The sequence below is a fragment of the Elephas maximus genome, chromosome 27, assembly GCF_024166365.1.
Source record: "Elephas maximus indicus isolate mEleMax1 chromosome 27, mEleMax1 primary haplotype, whole genome shotgun sequence".
Classification (NCBI taxonomy): Eukaryota; Metazoa; Chordata; class Mammalia; order Proboscidea; family Elephantidae; genus Elephas; species Elephas maximus.
The window spans coordinates 12,336,326-12,357,079 of NC_064845.1; the positions used below are offsets into that span (position 1 = coordinate 12,336,326).

The 20,754-nt window shown below is 41.1% G+C and overlaps 1 protein-coding gene across 13 annotated transcripts in view; it reads left to right on the plus strand.

Moving 5' to 3' along the window:
- The first annotated feature begins 2,465 nt into the window (after positions 1-2,465).
- NEK10 (NIMA related kinase 10) overlaps positions 2,466-20,754 on the plus strand; it is a 243,915-nt gene continuing 225,626 nt past the window's right edge. For 12 of the 13 annotated variants that reach the window (XM_049870764.1, XM_049870748.1, XM_049870753.1 and 9 more), the window contains exon 1: positions 2,466-2,584. The gene's annotated coding sequence lies outside the window, so the exon portion shown is untranslated. The other variant, XM_049870751.1, reaches the window with a different exon arrangement.

A 20,754-nucleotide genomic window follows, 5' to 3' on the forward strand; every position in this document is an offset into this window, starting at 1 on the left:
TTACTACATTTAAATAAACAAATTGAATTTTATTGTTCCTTTCTATCATTTTGATAGCTTGAGGTGTAATTTCACAGTACAGTTCCAATTTTTTATAGCTGATCTTTTGAATGTCTAGTCCTTGTCATGGTTGGCCTTTACAAAATCCCTCCCTCTATGCTTTTAATGAATACATTCCTCTTGTTTGGAAAATCTTCCTCTCTGCTTCTCTGCTGTTCTTTCAAAGCTTAATTTAAGTTCTGCTTTTACTTCAAATTGTCCTCGGCCTTCTGTTTCCTGTCTACTAGAACATTCCCACTCCTCCACTGTGTGTGTGCCTGCATTTAAATACCCTTTTTTTTAAGTCCTAGACCAGTTGTTAACTGGGACCTTTTAGAAATCTTCGATCCTGTGAAGTTGATCCTGCCCACTTCAATCCACATTTAAGTTACCGTTGTTTGTCCTTTATGTTATACTTAAGACATTGTACTCTTTTGTTTTGAGCTATGTAATTTACAGTATCTGAATTTTATTTCAGGATAGGAAGAGGAGTATTAGGGAACATAAAAAGGAGCTGTTAGGTCCTAGCACAGAGGCTACAAGCTTGGTGCAAGCATGACCTCTTTGGGGTCTTCTATATCTTTATATCCACATTACAAAGCACAATTGGAGACAGTAGTGCACCTGCTCCTTGGAGGTTACTGTTTTTCATGCCTCTTACAACTTCTACACAACGTTTACTTAAATTCAGGGAAGGCCAAAACAGGCTGTTTTTAACTGAGAGAAAGATGGGAAGCACATTCTGTATTCAATGTGAAGTTCAATGGAATCATTTGTCCCACTGTCCAATACTTTAAATTATGTGTACAGAGTAGCTTCTCTGCTCTGGGTCATCTTCCTGGCCCTGCCACCTTTTTTTTTTTTTTTTTCCTGATTAGTAATATTAATTCTGCTGAATTCGTGTTCTCTGAAATTTAATTAGTTCTGCTGTGTGCACTTGAGTTGAGCTTTCAGGTCACCTTTCTACATTATTTTCAATATAGGACCTTAGTATTTTAATTAAAAAAATGTTTTGGATTACCCAAACATAAGTATTGGTAACCCATTGGACCTATTTTTTTTTTTTTTATTCAAAGCAGGGAAATACTAAGTAAGGGCTCACTCTAGTCATTTTGAATCAAGTTTTGGAAGTTGACACAATAATGGGCATTTGCAGTGATATTAAAATGGGATTGAGTAGGAGCCTATACTTGAAAACGTCAGGGGAGCATCAGCGTGATTACGACTGAGCTCTGGAGTCAGATTGTCTAAGTTCTGCCTATCCTGCCTCAGCCATTTACTAGCTCTGCCACCTTGGGTGACAGAAAACTTCTTGTGCCTCCATTTTACAAACCTAAACCGCCCCCCCCCCAAGAAAAAAAAACAAACCCATTCCTAGCGACCCTATAGGACAGAGGAGAACTGCCCCGTAGGATTTCCTAGGAGCAGCTGGTGGATTCAAACTGCCAACATTTTGGTTAGCAGCTGAGCTCTTAACTGCTGCACCGCCAGGGCTCCTACAAATCTAAACGAGGATAAAAATAATGACTACAAATGAAATTTTTGTGAAGAGTAAAGGGAATAATGCAAAGAAAGCTTGGGATAGTGCCTAGCACAAAATGAGCATTCAATAAATATTAGATGATCTTCATTTTTAAAAGAAATGTGAAGTTAAATACCTTTAGATGATACAAAGTTAACTACCTTTTTTTCTTTTTTTAGCTTCATTTAATGCAATCCTTTTTTCCTAAAAGAAGCTTCCAGACTTTCACAAAAGGTGGGGCGACTGGCCCAAGGCCACAAAAGGAACTAGCTGATAGGTGTATCAGAGATCTCTTGAATTCCAGGTCGCTCTTATTTTCACTGCCTGGCATTCTCATATGCAGTGTGTTTCAGTAACTGAACTTGTTTTTCATGATAGGTGAAAAGTATGTAACACTAATGGATCCCTTTTGAAATTCATTTTTGCTTTGGAAGAGGATCGGTTTATTTTTCAGCCCTTAATAGAAATTTTTCAACGACCTTGAGATGAAGTTGCTCTTTCCCACATATTTCAAATGTCAAAGGTCGGGCACTCTGAATCCAGACAAATCCAGCGTTTAGGCGACCTGCCCACAACCATGCCGCTCTGTTTAGGGCCAGGTGAGGTGGCTGCAGCGCAGCCCCAAGCATCACCTCCCTTCTTTCCTCCTGGCGGCCTTGGGGCCAGACCCAGCGCGTTCTCTGGTTGCTGCGGCAACTCGGAGGCCGGCGTCACCAGTCGCTATGGCGATCGGCACGCCGCAACACGGCCGCTCTGGATTGGCTGGGGGGCTCGGCGGGGCGGAGGAAGAGGTGCCGCCATTGGTTCAGCCAGCGCCGGTCTGCCTACGGGCGGGTTTGATTGGAAAACCCAGGGCGCAGCGGGCGGCGGTGCCCGGGTGGTTGAGGGGGCGGCGTGGGCTGGGGGAGCGCGGGCGGGCTGAGACAGGACGACCCCGCTCCGGAGGACCGGCTGGGAGCGGCCGAGACGATGAGAAGGACGATGCGGAGGCTGGCCTGAAGGAGGGAGCCTCCCTCCGGCGCGGTGAGTGGGGCAGGGGCCGCTGCTCGGCTGTGCCGGCGCGTGGCTGCAGGCAGGGTCTCCGGGGAAACGGCCACAGGCCCCTGGGCGGCGGCGCCGAGGCCTGGGAGACGGCTTCCCCCGACGGGAGGCAGGGCAGCGAATGCGGGCTGCCTCGGGTGGATGAGTCACGGTGCGAGCCTCCGCTCCCTCGCGGCGAAACGGGTTGGCGTCGGCGGTTGAATGGTAGGAAAGTGCCCGTCAGCAATGACTGCTGGCCCTTCCAGTTGGAAGAAGGGGCCGGAGTGCGCCCCTTCTAACCTGCTCCCACACCTCTGGAGACTCCTTAACCTCCTTTATGGGCGTCGCTTTTCTGCCTTACCCCCCACCTGACGCTGCTCCAACTCTGCCCCCCTGCTTTTCCCCTGCACCTGGGCGAGCCCTTCCACTTCCCTGCCTTCAGGTACCATCTGTCTTCGCGGGTGACTGAAGAACCTCCACCTCCAGCCCAGAAGGCTCCACTGAGCGCCAGACCCCAAAATCCAACTGCCAGTTAGCCACACACGTGTGCAAGCCTGAGCTTCATCATCCCCTTCCTTCCACCAGACCGCTCCTGCCCTGGATTCCTTATCTTGGACACAGCAGTCTGTTCAGTTACCAAAACCACGTTCTGGTCAAGAGTCTTGACGATACCTCTTCCTCCATATCTCCATCAATTGTCAAGGCTGTACCTTCTTTAGAGCTCTCAAATCAATGCCCACGTCACTGTCTTCATTCTATAATCCTACGATTTCCACCAGTCTCCTGCTTAAAGTCAACACTCGTCTGGCTTTCCTGATTAACGTCTGGGCCTGTCTAATCCATTTTCCCCCACCATTGTTAGACTGTCCTTTCTAAAATGCATGTGAGGGCTCTCCACTCCCCTAGGAAACCCTGGTGGTGTAGTGGATAAGTGCTACGGCTGCTAACCAAAAGGTTAGTAGTTTGAATCTACCAGGTGCTTCTTGGAAATTATGGGGTAGTTCTACTCTGTCCTACAGAGTCCCCATGAGTTGGAATCGACGGCAACAGGTTTTTTTTTTTTTTTTGGTCCCACTCCCCTGCTTAAAGTCCTGCCTGTGAAAACTCCCTAACACCCCAACCCACACTCCTTAGGCCTTCCTGCAGCAGGTCCACCTTGGTTGTTCCCTGCCCACGTTCTCTCCTGTGTGGTAATCTAACCTGTTGTTCGCACTGCCTAGAATGGATGCCCTTATTTGCACCCTCCCTACCCTACTCTCAGTCCCCAAACACCCTGTGTTGTGTTGCCTAACTACTCTTCTGCTTCCTTCACCAGTCTTTCTCTGTGAGAGCCCCAGGCTGTGTTTGTCTTGCTCCCCACTGTTGGACTCCCAGCACCTAGCCCAGTAACAGGCACATAGCAGGCCCTCAACAAGTCCTTGTTAAATGAATGGATTTCTAAAATGAGAACTTATTTTCACGGCATCCTTATTAGTTCCAGAAAAGTCAGAAATGACTTCTGGCCACTGAAGCTTTTGCTAATAAAAGCCAAATGTTGAATTTAGAGGTTTTACTTTGATTTTAAGACCCTTTGTAGTTGGAAGCTATATTTCAATTCACGGTTTATATTTCATGCCATAATCATGGTGATTATGTTATTACATGGTACGTGTTTAAGTTGGCAAAACAGAATTGAGTAAAGCGTGGTTTGCAAGGGCTGAGCTTTGGAGTCAGACATATGTAAACTTGAGTCACAGCTCCAGCATTTTAGCTTTATGAGCCCCTGTAAATTGCTTAACATTTAATCAGTTTCTTTTCCTGTGCAATGAGCTGATAATAGCACCTACCTCATAGGATTGTTGTAAGGACTAAAAGTGCATTATTTCTACCAAGTGCACAGTGTTTCGTACTTAGGAAGTTTTCACGTGTTTAAAAAAAACAAAACCACTGAAGGTTGTGGTTAGCTCACAAAAAGTAAAAATCAAACTTTTCTCATCCTATAGTTTCTAGACATAATGATCAGTGACGTTGGTTAACTTCTTCACCTTGTCACCATTCTCGTTATTTCTGTTCTAGTTGTTTTACTTCCATTTACTTAATCTCCTTGCCCCCATCTTTTTCATCTATGCTTTACAAAAAGCTGTTGACCCTTTGGTCCTATATAAATTTTTTTTTTTTTTAAAGTGATACAGTACTCAAGGGTGACAATGTTTACTCTTTGGGCTAAACTGTTACTTAGTTTAAAGGTGACTTCAGGGGTATTTTCAAGTTTTGAAGAGCAACTTAGGACCATAGTCTTGGGGATTCCTCCATACTCAGGAGGTCCAGTAAGTCTGGATTCTTTAAGAATTGGAAGTTCTGTTCCACAGTTTTCTCCCTTTTTTTTTCTCTCTTATGTTCCTGATCTGTAGTGGTAGCGGGGTACCATCTAGTTCCTCTGGCTTCATGGTGGCAGAGGCAGTGGTTCATATAGACAGTTTGTCCTGTGGTCCAGTTCCTTCTGTGGTTCTTGGGTTTCCTTCTTTCTCTTTTGTTCCAGAAGAATAAAGTCCAATAATTGTATCTTGGATAGTACTAGTAAGCTTTAAGACCCCAGACACTACTCACCATACTGGGAGGTAGAACGTAAACTTTAAGAACTGTATTATGTCAATTGACTGGATTGTAAAAGTCAAACTTTTGATTCAGTCAAATGCAAGTTTTAGGATGCCATCCTATCGTTATACTACGTGATCACAAACTTTTGTGTGTAGCAGCAGCTCTGATACAGGTAAGAGACTCCTTCATTAAGTGAGTATTTATTGACTGCCCAATGGGTCCATGGCTCCATGCCACATGAGGGTGAGTCAAAAGAAAGGGCGACCCGTAAAGCCTCGGGGAGGTGAAAGAAGTGTCTGGAATGTTATTCTGCCTGTCAGAACCAGTCTAGCTTTGAGGCTGAAGGCAGAGGGAACTGAGTTTAGTATTTGGTTAGGCAGAGAGGAGTTGGAAAGTCATTCAGACAGTCAACAAATATTTATTGAGCAGCTGGGTCTTCAGCAGTGAATAAAACAAAGTCTCTCTTAGAACTTATATTCTCAGGGGTGGTATAGCTGAGTTCTTAGAACACAGACTCTGGAGCTAGATTGCCTGGGTTCAAATCTGGCAAATTCATCTTTGTTGTGCCTTAATGTACCTGTAAAATGGTTTGTTTTTTTTTCTTGTGAGGATTAAAGAAATTAATATAGGAAAATTTCTTAGAGCGTGGCTGGTACGTACAAAATTACATAGAAGTGTTAGTTATTTGTATTACGGTCTAGTTGGGGGCAAGAAACAAGTAAACAGGTAAAAATAAACTAGGGGAGGGTATAGAAAGTGTCAGCTTGGGGACAGGGTGTGTGGTTTGGATTTGGGAATGAGTCTTACATTTTTGAAGTACTTGTTCCTCCGGAAGAAAGTGAGATTTCAACATACCCATGTGTATGTCTAATAAATATCATGATTTTAAAAAACCCATGAAAACGAGCACTGAATAAAATACCCGATTCTTCATTTGTTGAAATAACCGCTCATACTTCTCTGTCGTCAGACTTGCCCTCCTCTCAGCTGAAATCTGCTGTGGTCGTAATAGAGGTCACGCCCTCCAATCCATGGAGTTGGCATCGACTCAGAGCTTACCAAATCTCACATTAGGAGTAGTTATAATTGACATGGATTTTAGCGTCACAGCCCTCAGCAGTCGAAGCTGCAAATTGAAAGCGACAAAATGACAGTTGACAGGCTGGTGTCTAGAAAAGAAACCCAAAAACTCCTCTTAAGAAAAAAAAAAACAAAACTAGAGGAAGAACTGATAAAGCACAGTAGGCATACATTGACCCTGGCTCATCAGGAAAAGGTTACATAGTGTTTAGTGTATTTGGCAAAAAAGGCAGAAAATTGTTAATTTTAGGGAAAAGATGAATTTAAAGTAATATTTGATTTTTAAGGAGGTAAACATTTATCTGGAAAATTCACTTAGGCAAATAGACAGCTGCATAAATGTCACCAATAAGTGACTCTTAGTATAGAGCATTAGCTCTAAGGAGCCCTTGTGGTGCAGTGGTTAAGTGCTCAGCTGCTAACCGAAAGGTCAGCCGTTTGAAGCCACCAGCCGCTCTGCAGGAGAAGGATGTGGCAGTCTGCTTCCACAGAGATTTACAGCCTTGGAAACCCTATGGGGCAGTTCTATTCTATCCTATATAGGGTCACTATGAGTCGAAATTGGCTCAACGGCAGTAGGATTGGGATAACATTAGATTAATAGGGAGGGCTCTGGAGCCAGATTGCCTGGCCTCACATCCCTACGCTGCCACGTAATAGCTGTGTGACCTGAGCAAGTTATTAAACCTCTCTGAGCCTCAGGGCCCCCGTATGTAATGATGGAGGCAGTGGTAGTAGCAGCCGTATGGATTTGTTAGGAGGGTTACGTAAGTTCGTGTGTGGAAGGCACTTTAGCAAAGGGCTGGCATAGGGTAGGCTCCATGTAAACATTTGCTCTCATTAGTATTGCTATTATTACTGGTGATGCAATGGTTAAGAGCTCGGCTGCTAACCAAAATGTCAGCAGTTCGAATCCACCAGCTGCCCTTGGAAACCCTATGGAGCAGTTCTACTCTGTCCTGTAGGGTCACTATGAGTCAGGATGGACTCGGTTTGGTTTGGTTTTGGTTTTATTATTACTAAACATGAGACCTTCGCCAAGTTAATTTTACAGTACCTCGTTTTCTTCATCTGAAGTTGGAGTTACAGTACTCTCCACCTTGAGGATTAAACGAATGTTCTAAAGTATTTATAATAGCAAGCCCTAAATGATATTAAAAACCAAAAAACCAAACCCAGTGCCGTCGAGTCGATTCTGACTCATAGCGACCCTATAGGACAGAGTAGAACTGCCCCATAGAGTTTCCGAGGAGCTACTGGCGGATTTGAACTGCTTGACTCTCTGGTTAGCAGCCGTAGCACTTAACCACTATGCCACCAGGGTTTCCAGATGATATTAGGTTTTAAAAAAATTAAGATGGATACTATTTGCAACACTGATGAAACCTTTTTTTTTTTTCCATTTTATGCCTAGTGCTTTTCTTCACTGAGCTAAAAAGTCAGTGAATATAGACAAATGATCTAAAATAAACATGGTAAACTCTTCAAATTGAAGTAATGATAGTGATATTAACAATGATAATAGCCACAACAGTTGTCATAATAACAGTAACTTGTATTTCTGTGGCTGTTGACGGTTTTCAATGGGTTTTGCTTTTATCTCTATTTAATGTTCTTGTCATAGGATTACTGTTATTTCTGTTTTTTTGGTAAATAAGGAAACTAACACTCAGAGAAGTGCAGGGAGTTTCCTGAGGTCACTCAGCTCTGGGTGGAAACCGGGTCTCCTCACCGCTAACGCTTTCCACTGCGACCCAGCAAGATAACCAGAGGAACGTACATTCCTAACCTGTAAACGCTCATCACTGAAGACTCTGGCGTTCATAAAATGTGCGTGCATATGCTACACTTGACATACACGTCAGTATCCACCTTTCCTTGTTGTTGTTGTTGTTGGGTGCCTTCTAGTTGGTTCCGACTCACAGCGACCCAGTGTACAACAGAACCAAACACTGCCTGGTCCTGTGCCATCCTTACAGTCATTGTTATGCTTGAGCCCATTGTTGCAGCCACTGTGTCAGTCCATCTCATTGAGGGTCATCCTCTTTTCCGCTGACCCTCTTACCAAGCATGATGTCCTTCTCCAGGAACTGATCCCTCCTGACAACACGTCCAAAGTATGTGAGACATAGTCTCGCCATTCTGGCTTCTAAGGAGCGTTCTGGTTGTACTTCTTCCCAAACAGATTTGTTCGTTCTTTTAGCAGCCCATGGTATATTCAGTATTCTTTGCCAACACCACTATTCAAAGACATCAGTTCTTCTTCAGTCTTCCTTACTCATCATCCAGTGTTTGTGTGTACATGAGGTGATATTGTTCTGTGCATGTACACTTGAGGTAGTTCCTATTTAACATTAATGTACTTGGCAAAAACAGGTACACACTCGGCTACTAAACAAAATACCAGCAGTTTGAACCCACCCAAATGTGCCTCAGAAGAGCTGGCAATCTGCTTCTGAAAGCAGAAAACCCTGTGGAGTGCAGTTCTACTCTGACACGCATGTTGCCAGGAGTCACAATCAAGGCGATGGCAACTTTTTTTTTTTTTTAATATATTATTTACTTTGTGGCTTCCATGTGTTTATAAAGAGATTTTTGTCAAATCAACTTTCTGTAATCACTGGATACTGGTCAGCTGGGGCAAACTTATTTGTTAGTATTTTATTCATTATCATTACAGTCTATTTCAAAATAATGATACTTCATTTATGCTTGGAGCTTCCTAACCATGTTTTACTTAGAATTTGTTCGTTGATTCATTAATTCGGCCATCATTTATTGATCACCTCTTGTGTTGTAAGCCAGGAATACTGTACCAGGGCTGGGAATTCAGAAGTGAGCCAGACAGGCTCTCATCCCTGTCCCTAACTGTTATACAGTAAACTCAAGGAGACAGACATATGTATTTACTGAAATGTTGCCTTATATCGAGGGCTGTAAGGCAGTGCGTGGTGGGGCTATGCCCCTGTTAAGGAGGTCAGCAAAGTTCTCCTCAAAGAACACACACTTGAGTTGAAACCTAACGGATGAGACTTCCAGGCCTTTCCTTACGGATCTGGCCCTTGAGTCCAGGACCAAAGGTCCCGGGGCATCCAGGAGCAGAAGCAGTGGGGCAGGAAGAAGAGGGAGCTCGGTGGCCTGGTTTCAGTAGCAGCTGACTAGGGAGGCCTTACAGGTCTTGGCAAATTTTGTTTTTATCCTGAAAAAATGGGAAACTGATAAAGGCCTTTAAGCAGGGAAGTGACAGGATCAGATTCGTACTAAAAAGAGCTCTTGTTGCAATCTGGAGACATTTATTTCATTGTCTTTGGAGTGGGGTGTGGGAAATTGGGAGACCGTTTAGGAGGTGATTGTTGTAGTTCAGGTGAGAGATGGTAGAATCTTGGACTAGGGTGTTGGCAGTGATGGGTGGAGGTAGATAAACAGACAGGAACCACATTTAGTAGAAAAATAGTCAGGACTTAGTGACCAAGTGGAGCCCTAGTGGCACAGTGGTTAAGAGCTTGGCTGCTAAGGAAAAGATCGGCAGTTTGAATTGACCAGGCACTCCTTAGAAACCCTATGGGGCAGTTCTTCTCTGTCCTATAGAGTCGCTGTGAGTTGGAATTGACTCAATGGCAATGGGTTTTGTTGTGGTTTTTTTTTTAGTGACCAAATGGATATGGGGGTGAGGGAAAGGAATCTGCCACTTTTTGAGGTCCATGCCAAAGGCCTCTGTTTTTTGAGACTGTACTTTTCTCTCTCTCAGAAAATGAACAAAACCTGTTACCACCGAGTCGATTCCAACTCACAGTGACTCTATAGGACAGAGTAGAACTGCCCCATAGGGTTTCCTAGGACCGCTTGGTGGATTTGAGTTGCTGACATGTTGGTTAGCAGCGGTAGCGCTTAACCATGCCGCTGCCAGGGTTTCTTTCTCAGAAAACAGAATATAATTTGATTACGTTTGGCTTCAATGAGTAAAGAGAAATTTGGTGTGTTACTTCAGTGATTTTCATTGACTTTTTAAATATAAATTTTGCATCATATCTGGACCTTTTTTTTTTTTACTTTCAGGATCAGCGTTTATATGGGTCTAAGGTTCATTTGTTTTAACACAGCACATTATAAACTATGACATGAGTAGACATCATATTGTATGAACACAGACATGTCACAAATATTGTTGTGCAGTGGTAGTTTAAGGAATCAGCAGAGTTTATATTTGTGTCTGCAGATATTTCCCTTAATAATGAACCATGAGTTTGAACAGGACTAAAGCATGAAAATAAGGAGGTTCTTACCAGTTGCCATCTAGTTGATTCTGACTCGGTGACCCCGTGTGTGTCAGGGTAGAACTGTGCGCCCCGGGGTTTTCGATGGCTGATTTTTCAGAAGCAGATTGCCAGGCCTTTCTTCTGTGGCATCTCTGGGTGGACTCGAACCTCCATCCTTTTGGTTAGCTGCTGAGAACACTGACCGTTAGCATCACCCAGGGACTTCAAGGATGTTATAGCAGCATCCGTATCCATGTATTCCGGTTAATTTTAGAACAGCACTCTCAGACTAACCTATAGGAGTATCAGCCAGAGGAAAATGAATTCTTAAGAGAGTGTCTAACATAACAGATGATCAGTAAATAGTGGAGGAGTGAGTGGGAGAGGGTCAGAACAGTAAGAAAAGCTTTGGTTCTTTTTATCCCCAAGTGCTTGTTAGTTACCTAGTGCTGCTACAGCAGAAATGCCACCGGTGAAGAGATTTAATGAACAGAAATGTGTTTTCTCCCAGTTTGGGAGGCTAGAAGTCTGAATTCAGGATGCTGGCTCTAGGAGAGAGGAGCCCTGGTGGGATAGTGGTTAAAGCGCTTGACTGCTAACCGAAAGGTCGGTGGTTGGAGCCCACCAGCCACTCCAGGGTAGAAAGATGTGACAGTCTGCTTCTGTAGAGCCTTGGAAACCCCATGGGGCAGTTCTAGCCTGTCCTGTGGGGTTGCTGCAAGTTGGAATTGGGCTCTAGGGGAAGGCTCTTTTTGTTTGCTCTGGGGAAAATCCTTGTTTCAGTCTCTGTACCTTTCTTCTTTGCACTCCTTGGAGATGGCCACATGGCATCTATCTTTCCCCTGTTTTGCTTGCTTGCTTCTCTGCCTCATCTGCTCTGGTCATAGCTCAAAAGTGATTGGCTTAAAACACATCCTACGCTGATCTAGCCTCATTAACATAAAAAGAAAACTCTATTTCCAAACGGGATTACATAAGTAGGTGTAGGGGTTAGAATTTACAACACATATTTTGGGCGGCCACAGTGCAGTCCATAGCACTTGTTTAGATATCAAATAGCAAAGTGCTTAAGGTATAAACTAGTTAAAAGTTACTCAAGGGAGCTGGAGAGCCTATGGACTCACCAGCAATGCCATGATAATACTTGCCTTTCGCAGGGGATACACACTTGTTGATGTATTTTGTGTACCAGCTGTGTCTTTGTTTCCCACTAGTACGATGATATTAAAGTACACCACCTACCTGTTTCACATGGGTGAACCAGGATGAATGAATGGATGTTTGGAAGGACCCCCAGGGCCCAGGAAGTGAAGTTACATAACCGTCAATGGTTATTCTATCACTGTGTGCCCTCGGCTAAGGGCCATTGTCAACAAGTTCTCTTTCTCTACCCCAGACTTTCCATTAAGATTTAGACCCTGAAGTGAGCTGAACTCTGTACTTCTTTTTCTCCTAAAAGTGCTGCGTAGCCTTGGGCACATTTTACCTCTCTGGGCCCCAGTGTCTTCATCTGTCAAATGAAAGGAACTGAATCATGGTGGCCTATAGATTTGTTGTGTGTCCTTGGCAGGTGTTTTTGCTTTGTTCTGCTTTGTCTTTAATGTGGTTTTGAATCCCTTTAGGGAGGGCATGCCTTTTCAGGCTTGACCAAATCCCACCACTATCTCTATTCTGTACCTGTCATTCACTGGAAGCTCTGGTGCCGTAGTGGTTAAGGGCTATGGCTGCTAACCAAAAGGCCAGTGGTTCAAATCCACCAGGTGCTCCTTGGAAACCCTATGGGGCAGTTATACTCTGTCCTATAGGGTTGCGATGAGTCTGGAATCGACTCGATGTCAATGTGTTTGGTTTTTTTGGTTGGGGCTTAGAAAAAGTTAGACCTCTGGTATGAAATGTTCTCAAAGGTCCCTTTTTATAATAACCATCTCTGTTCTGTTAAGTCCTTATGTGTTTCCACTGAAGAATAATAACAATGTAAGATAGGAATAAAGTCAATCATATAGTTTAGACTGGAGAACTGGACTCCTTCGTGTGTGTGTGTGTGTGTGTGTGTGTACGTGCTGTAATATGTATAAGCAAGTCATATTTCTTATAGGATTTCCTCAACTTTTGTTCACTTTATTTAAAAAAAATATGTGTGTGTGTGTGTGTATGTGTTATTTCCCAGTAATTAAATTTCCCAGTTTAACTGACGCTTCCTATATATGGTATATAGTTTTCTAAAGACACTTCTGATTTGAAAAGATCAAGGCACATGATGTTATCTGTGAGATTAAGGGCATTTATTCTTTGTAAAAAGAAAATCTTCCTTTATTCTCAAAACATGTTAATTAAGTAAATAAACTGCCCAAATGATCAGTGCGTTTTTTAATGTTTATTTTGAGATAATTTTAGACTTACGTAAAAGTTGCAAAAATAGTAGAGGCTGTCCAGTTTTCCCTAATGTTAACAATTAAGGAATTCACATTTAACCAATGTATTTTTAATATGGTTTCTTATTTCTGGCTGCTCTATGTGAATTATATCTTTCTTTAACCACTTCTTTTTTGTGTTTCAAAGAACCACTATTAGAGAAACTTTAAGAAAAAAATATCTTGAGGAAAGTACAGGCAGTCCTCAATTTACAGTGGGGTTCTGTCCCAACAACTCCACCATAAGTCGGTTTTGATGTAAGTTGAATACCTCTTCTTTTTTTTTTTGTTAGTATTGCCTTTCATTATCAGTATCTTTATGAATCTGATCTTTGAACATGTGCGCGTGAACATCTGAGAATGATTATATCAGCAAATTACTTGCTACAACATTGTATATAGTACATAATACTAACAGTAAGAGGTACCGTAAGAAACCAGATGGCGGTACGTGCAGTCCATGATAACTCAAATACATTGTAATTTGGGGACTACCTGTAATTGGAAAAGAGTTTTTCATTTTGCATTGCCAGTTAGTTATGGGACTGAAAGTTCCCTAAATTATTTAATCTGTCTACTTGAATATAGACAGAACTGTAACTTGTCATCTAAGATGAAGGGTTAAATATAATTCTACAAAAGGAATAAAGACTCCTTGTTATTGGTACAAGGAAGTTTTAACGTCTTTTTGCGGTAGTGTTCGTACAAGTTTATTTTAGCACTTTTTCAAAACAATAAACCTGATAGGACAGAGTAAAACTGCTCCATAGAGATTCGGAATCTAAGAAGCTAGTAGATTCAAATTGCTAACCTTTTGGTTAACAGCTAAGCTCTTAACCACTACACCACTAGGGCTCTGATATAGCTAAAGCGGTAATTAACTTTTGTCCTGCTAAGCTCTCTTAGTGTTATTACTATATAAGTGCTTTTTTTTTTTCTTTTTAACGTTAGTAAATATAGTAAGTGAAATGGAATATTTATGGAGATGTAGGTTCACTATGAATCAGAATCAACTCAGTGGCAATGGGAATGGGGAACCTAAATGATTGATAGGAAAAAAAAGATATTTGTAGGATTCGAACAGTTAAATGCCATAATGATTCTTAAGGAACTTTTTGAGTAGTTCAGGCAACCATGGAATTAAAAAGAATATCTGTGTAGAGGACATGAAAACCATACCACAAATACTCACCATGTTATTTAGTGGTTGTTGTTGTGTGCAGTTGAGCCAATTACAACTCATAGCAGCCTTATAGGACAGAATACAACTGCCCCATAGGGTTTCCAAGGCTCTGATCTTTATGGATGCAGACTGTTGAATCTTTCTCCTGGGGAACAGCTGGTGAATTTGAACTGCTGACCTTTTGGTTAGCAGATGAGTGCTTTAACCACTGAACCACAAGGCAGCTCCTGACTCATAGCTTGGTGGGTTTATATTACATAATTTAGATTAACTACAGACAATTAAGTAATTTTTACTGACAGATGGATTTCTTTATCTGTCATGTGTTCATGTTTACCCACAATTACCAAGAGATCACGAGCAAATGAGGCATGTGTCTCTGTGGACTTCTTTAGCATTAACCCAAATTTCAAACGACAATAGGAAAGTTACCTTAGAATGTTTCTTTTTTTTTAATGGATTAAAAAATTGTGATTGTCAGAACTGGGATTATGTCTGTACTTGACTAAAAAAAATTTTTTTTTTTTTTTTAGGCAGTAAAAACCAAACCCTACCGGCTACCTGTAAGGTTTGGAAAGATCTTTTCTCTCCCTCTGAGATTGAGGTTTATGAAACAAAGATACTTAATGTTTCTGTTCTTAAAGTAACATGTATTTGGTTTTTATATATAGTCTTTCACTTCTCTGCCCATCCTCTTTATTTTAAACACTGAATTTCAGCTTTCGCATTTAGAATCAAAGGGAAACCCATGTAGGTACAAGGGTTTGTGTGGCAAGTGCTATCTCTTTGGCTTCATCTCATCTGCACAATAAGTGAGTTAGAAAGTTAGTGGGTTTTTTTTTTTTTTATTTTTTAGTAACGGAATCCTTTTCTCAAATGAAACTATATAAGAAACCCCAGAGAAGTAGGACTGCTTGGAATTAGGTGAGGAGTCCTCAGGCAGCCAAAATTGGCAACGTGGCCAAAGTTCTGTCCTTCCAAACTCACTCTCACCCTCTTGTGGTTGTTCTGTAATCGACAATTCCTGGACTAGTCCCCTCTGGGGTCTACTTTGGTATGTTCAGAATCATCTGGGGTTGTAGTGAAAACAATTTTGTCATTTGAAAGGGGGGAAAAAAAAAGCCCTGGTGGCCCAGTGCTAAAGAGCTTGGCTGCTAACCAAAAGGTCAGCAGTTCAAATCTGCTAGCCACTCCTTGGAAACCCTATGGGACAGTTCTTCAGTTATCTATATCTGTGCTATTTGGTGTGGTCTACATACTGATAAATTACTTCTTCACAAGGAGATAAGTCAGAAATGGAGAGTAAGCATTGCTGTGACGTCCAAGTATACCACCAGTAGACTTGACCTGCTGAACTGGGTGTGGACCAAATCATCAGTGCATAATAGATTGGAAATAAAAAGAAAAAAAATTTCTTCACTATAGGTAGGTTGAGAAGCACTGTTCAAGAATTTTATCTTAGGGGTGGAGCAAGGTGGTGAAGTAGGTGGAGCAGCTGACCCACTGAACAACAAATAAAAACAAGCACAGTGAGATTACAAAACTGAGATCACAGAGCTGGGAGATTAAGCATCCATAAATCCTGAATCAGCACTTAAAAAAAAAGAAAAAAACTAAGAATAAGAGTGCCCTCTAGTGGTTCTTAGAAACCCTGGTGGAATAGTGGTTAAGTGCTACAGCTGCTAACCAAAAGGTCAGCAGTTCGAATCCACCAGGCGCTCATTGGAAACTATAAGGCAGTTTACTCTGTCTGATAGGGTCGTGATGAGTTGGAATCGACTTGACAGCAGTGGGGGTTTTTTTTTTCCCTAGTGATTCTCAGGAGAATATACCACGCCCACTGCTGCTGAGTTGTTTCTGACTCATAATGACCTTATGGAGCTGAGTCGAGCTGACCTGTGGGGTTCTCAGGGTGGTGAACCTTTGCAAAGGCAGGCTGCCGCATCTTTGCCCCACAGAGCAGCTGATGGATGTGTGGCCCCGGCCTTTTGATTGGCAGTGGGGTACTTGGCCCCAGTACCACTAGGACGTCCAATCAGAAAATTTCCTGTAAAAACCAGAATACAAAATTTAAAGTAAAGAAAAAAAAAAGATAACAGAATAGAGCAAGTTCAACAAAAAATAGTAAAACAGACAAAAATCACAAGAGAAGAAGGACAAGTCAAAAGCAAAATATGAAGAAGAAATTTCTCCTATGGAGGCCAGAATAATGCAAATAAATGATAATTACCAGACTATGTGCTAAATACATTTAAAGAAAGCGAAAACACACAGAAAACAAACTAGTGAAGATCAGGAAACAAATGGAGGAACAAATTGAGAGACTCAGCATGGAAACTGAAAACATCAAAAACAAAACAAAACTACTGAAACTGAAGAATAAAACAACAGATTAGGAAAAGCAAAAGAAACACTTGACAATAGAGTTGAAGAGACAGAACGTAGAATAAATGAACTAGAAGACAAAATAACTGACCTTATCAAGTCTCAAGAGAAAAAAGAAAAATGAACAAATCCAAAAGGAAATATGGAATTCAATTAAGAAATCTAACATTAGAATTATTGGAATCCCAGAGCACCATTACAACAATAAAGGCATAGAAATGATTTTCCAAGCAATAATCATAGCGAATTTCCCAGATATGAAAAGAGAACCAAGCCTGCAGATACAGAAAGCTGCATGAACCCCAATTAAAAGACAGAAAAAGAACAACTCCGCCACATATCCTAATAAAATTCCTGAAGACTAAAGACAAGGAGAAAATTCTTAAAGCAGCAAGAGAAAAACTCAGTATAACATACCAAGGGCTCTCATAAGAATTACTGCAGATTTTCCCCCAGAAACTCTAGAAGCCAGAAGGCGATGGAGCAACATATGTAAAATACTGAAGAAAACAGTTGCTAACCAAGGATTCCTTACTCACAAAGTTGTCATTGAAAAATAAGGGAGAAATCAAGACATTGCCAAACAAACAGAAGCTCTGGGAATTTGCCGCCACCAGACCAGCTCTGCAACTGTTACTCAAGGGAGTACTCCAAATAGAAAGGCAAGAGCATTAAATAAATACTTGTATCTGTACACAGGAAAAAAAATAAAATAGATCTCCAAAAAGCACAACATGGGCAATCATAAGAACTAATGTATATGATATTTTCAGGGAATCAACTCAGTAATTAAATCCCACAAAAAAATATAACATCGTTTGTAAGAAATAAGTACAAAAGTAAACTTAGCAAATACAAATTGTGTATTGACGTTACTGGAGACACACCAACAGAAATGGGGGAGGGAAGAGCATACCAGGAATTGATTTGTTATGTTAAGAGTGTATGTTAACTGTTCATATGTTAAATGTTGTTACAGTTGTAAGTTGTGTAATGTAACATGTGGTAACCTCTAAGAAATCACCAAGAAGAAACATTCAGAAGAAAGGATCATCACAAGAAAACAAATACAAATAAAAGCAGACAAAGCAGAATAAAGAATCAAAGAAGATACAAAACAGTTAAAAAACAAATAACAAAATGAGTGAGGTAGTCACTTTGTTTTCAGTAATAACCTTAAATGTAAATGGTCTAAACGCCCCATATAAAAGGCACAGAGTGGCAGAATGGATTAAAAAAAAAAAAAAAAAAAAGGATCAATGGTTTTGCCGTCTACAATAAACACACCTAGATATAAAGACACAAACAGACTGAAAATAAAAGGATGGAGAAAAATATTCCATGCAACTAGTAAACAAAAACGAGCAGGGCTGGCTGTACTGATATCCGATAAAATGGACTTTAAATTAAAATCTCTTATGAGAGATAAATAAGGGCATTACATAATAATGAAAGGGTCAATCCAACAAGAAGACATAACAATTATATATGCACCTAACAGCAATGCACCAAAATACATGAAACAAATACTGACTAATAAAAGGAGAAATAGACAACTCCACAATAATAGTAGGGGACTTCAACACACCACTTTCAATTATAGACAGAACATCTAAAAGGAAGATCAGTAAGGACATTGAGAACCTAAATAAAACCGTAAGCCAATTGGACCTAACAGGCATGTATAGAATACTCAACCCAACATCAGAACATACACCTGGATGATTTTCCGGAATAGACCACATGCGAGGACACAAAACAAATCTCAACAAATTTAAAAAGATTGAAATCATATAAAGCATCTACTCTTGACTATAATGGTATGAAGCCAAAAATCGGCAACCGGAAAAAAAAAAGGATTATACATAAATAAATACATGGAAACTAAAAAATGCACTACTAAAAAACTATTGGGTCATAGAAGAAATCAAAAGTGAACTTAATAATTTCCTAGAATCAAACAAAAATGAAAACACAACATATCAAAACCTTTGGGACACAGCAAAAGCAGTATTCAGAGGGAAATTTATAACAGTAAATGCCTACATTAAAAAAGAAGATCCAAAATCATTAACTTAAACCGACAACTTGAACAAATAGAAAAGGAAAGAGCAAAAGAAGCCAAAAGCTACCAGAAAAAAGGAAGTAATAAAGATCAGGGGAGAAATAAACAGAATAGAAAATAGAAGAACAGTGGAGTTAACAAAACCAGAAGTTGGGCTCCTCTACACTAACAAAGACTACTCTGAAAAAGCAATCAAGAAAACAATACCATTTACAATAGCCCCTAAATCGATAAAATACCTAGGAATTAACCTAACCAGGGACATAAAATACAATGAAAATTATAAAACACCACTACAGGAGACTAAAAGAGACCTACAAAAATGGAAAGACATCCCGTGCTCATGGATTGGAAGACTTAACATAGTGAAAATGTCAATTCTACCTAAATTGATACAGATGCAATGCAATCCGGATACAATCCCAACAGCATTCTTCACTGAAATGGAAAAACTAATGACCAACTTCATATAGAAAGGAAGGAAACCCTGAATAGCCAAAGCAATATTGAAGAAAAAGAACGAAGCAGGAGGCCTCACACTTCCCAATATCAAAACACACTCTACAGCCATTGTAATCAAAACAGCTTGGTACCAGTTCAACGATAGACACACAGACCAGTGGAATAGGATTGAAAACTTGTAATTAAACCCAGCCATCTGTGGAGAACTGATTTTCGACAAGGGGTCAAAGTCCATTCAGCGGGACAGAAATGGTCTCTTTAATAAATGGTGCTGGCAAAAGTGGATATCCTCTCCTAGGTAAATACCCTGTTGTTGTTATGTGCCATAAAGTCAGTTCTGACTCATAGCGACCCTATGTACAACTGAAAGAAACACTGCCCAGTCCTGTGCTATCCTCACAGTCTTGAGCCCATTGTTGCAGCCACTCAGGGTCTTCCTCTTTTTTGATGATCCTCTACTTTGCCAAGCATGATGTCCTTTTCCAAGGACTGGTCTCTCCTGATAACATGTCCAAAGTACATGAAATGAAGTCTTGCCATCCTTACTTCTAAGGAGCATTCTGGCTGTACTTCTTCCAAGACAGATCTGTTCATTCTTTTGGCAGTCCATGATATATTCAGTATTCTTTGCCAACACCATAATTCAAAGGCATCAATTCTTCTTCAGTCTTCCTTATTCATTGTCCAGATTTCACATACGTATGAGGCAGTTGAAAATATCATGGCTTGAGTCAGGTGCACCTTAATCCTCAAAGTGATGTCTTTGCTTTCTAACAGGCTGTGGTCTTTGATATTCATACAGTGGGTGATTCAAGTCCTCTTCACTTTCGGGAAGCAAAGTTGTATTATCTGCATATTACAGGTTGTTAATGAGTCTTCCTCCAATCCTGATGCCTCATTCTTCTTGATACAGTCCAGCTTCTCGGATTATTTGCTCAGCACACGTATTGAATAAGTATGGTGAAAGGATACAACGCTGACGCATACCTTTCCTGATTTTAAGCCACAGAGTGTCCCCTTACTCTGTTGGAACAGCTGCCTCTGAATCTATGTACAGATTCTGCATGAGCAGAATTGTTTTCGAATTCCCATTCTTGGCAGTGTTATCCATAATTTATGATGAATCTGTCTTAGTCATTCGGTGCTGCTGTAACGGAAATACCACAAGTGGATGGCAATAACTAAGAGAAATTTATTTTCTCATAGTCTAGTTAAAGTAGGCTAAACGTCCAAACTCAGGGCATCGGCTCCAGAGGATGCTTTCTCTCTCTATCAGTCCTGGAGGAAGGTTCTTGTCATCAGTCTTCCCCTGGTCGAAGAGCTTCTGAGGCGCAGGGACTCTGGGTCCAAAGGTCATGCTTTTCTCATGGTGCTACCATCTTGGTGGTATGAGGTCGTCCCCCTCCCACTTCCCTTTTTATCTCTTGTAAGATAAAATGTGGTGCAGGCCACACCCCAGGGAAATTCCTTTTACATTGGATCAGGGATGTGACTTTAGTAAGGGTGTTTTAATCCCACCCTAATCGTCTTTAACATAATCTAATCTTGCCTCATTAACCACAGGCAGAGATTAGGATTTATGGCACTTAGGAAAATTACAACCACAAAACAGTGGAGGACAACCGCACAATACTAGGAATCATGGCCCAACAAAGTTGACACATATTCTGGGGGGGACATAATTCAATCCATGACATGATCCACACTGTTCAATGCCTTTGCAAAACAAAAATGTGTTTGCAGTTAAACACGGG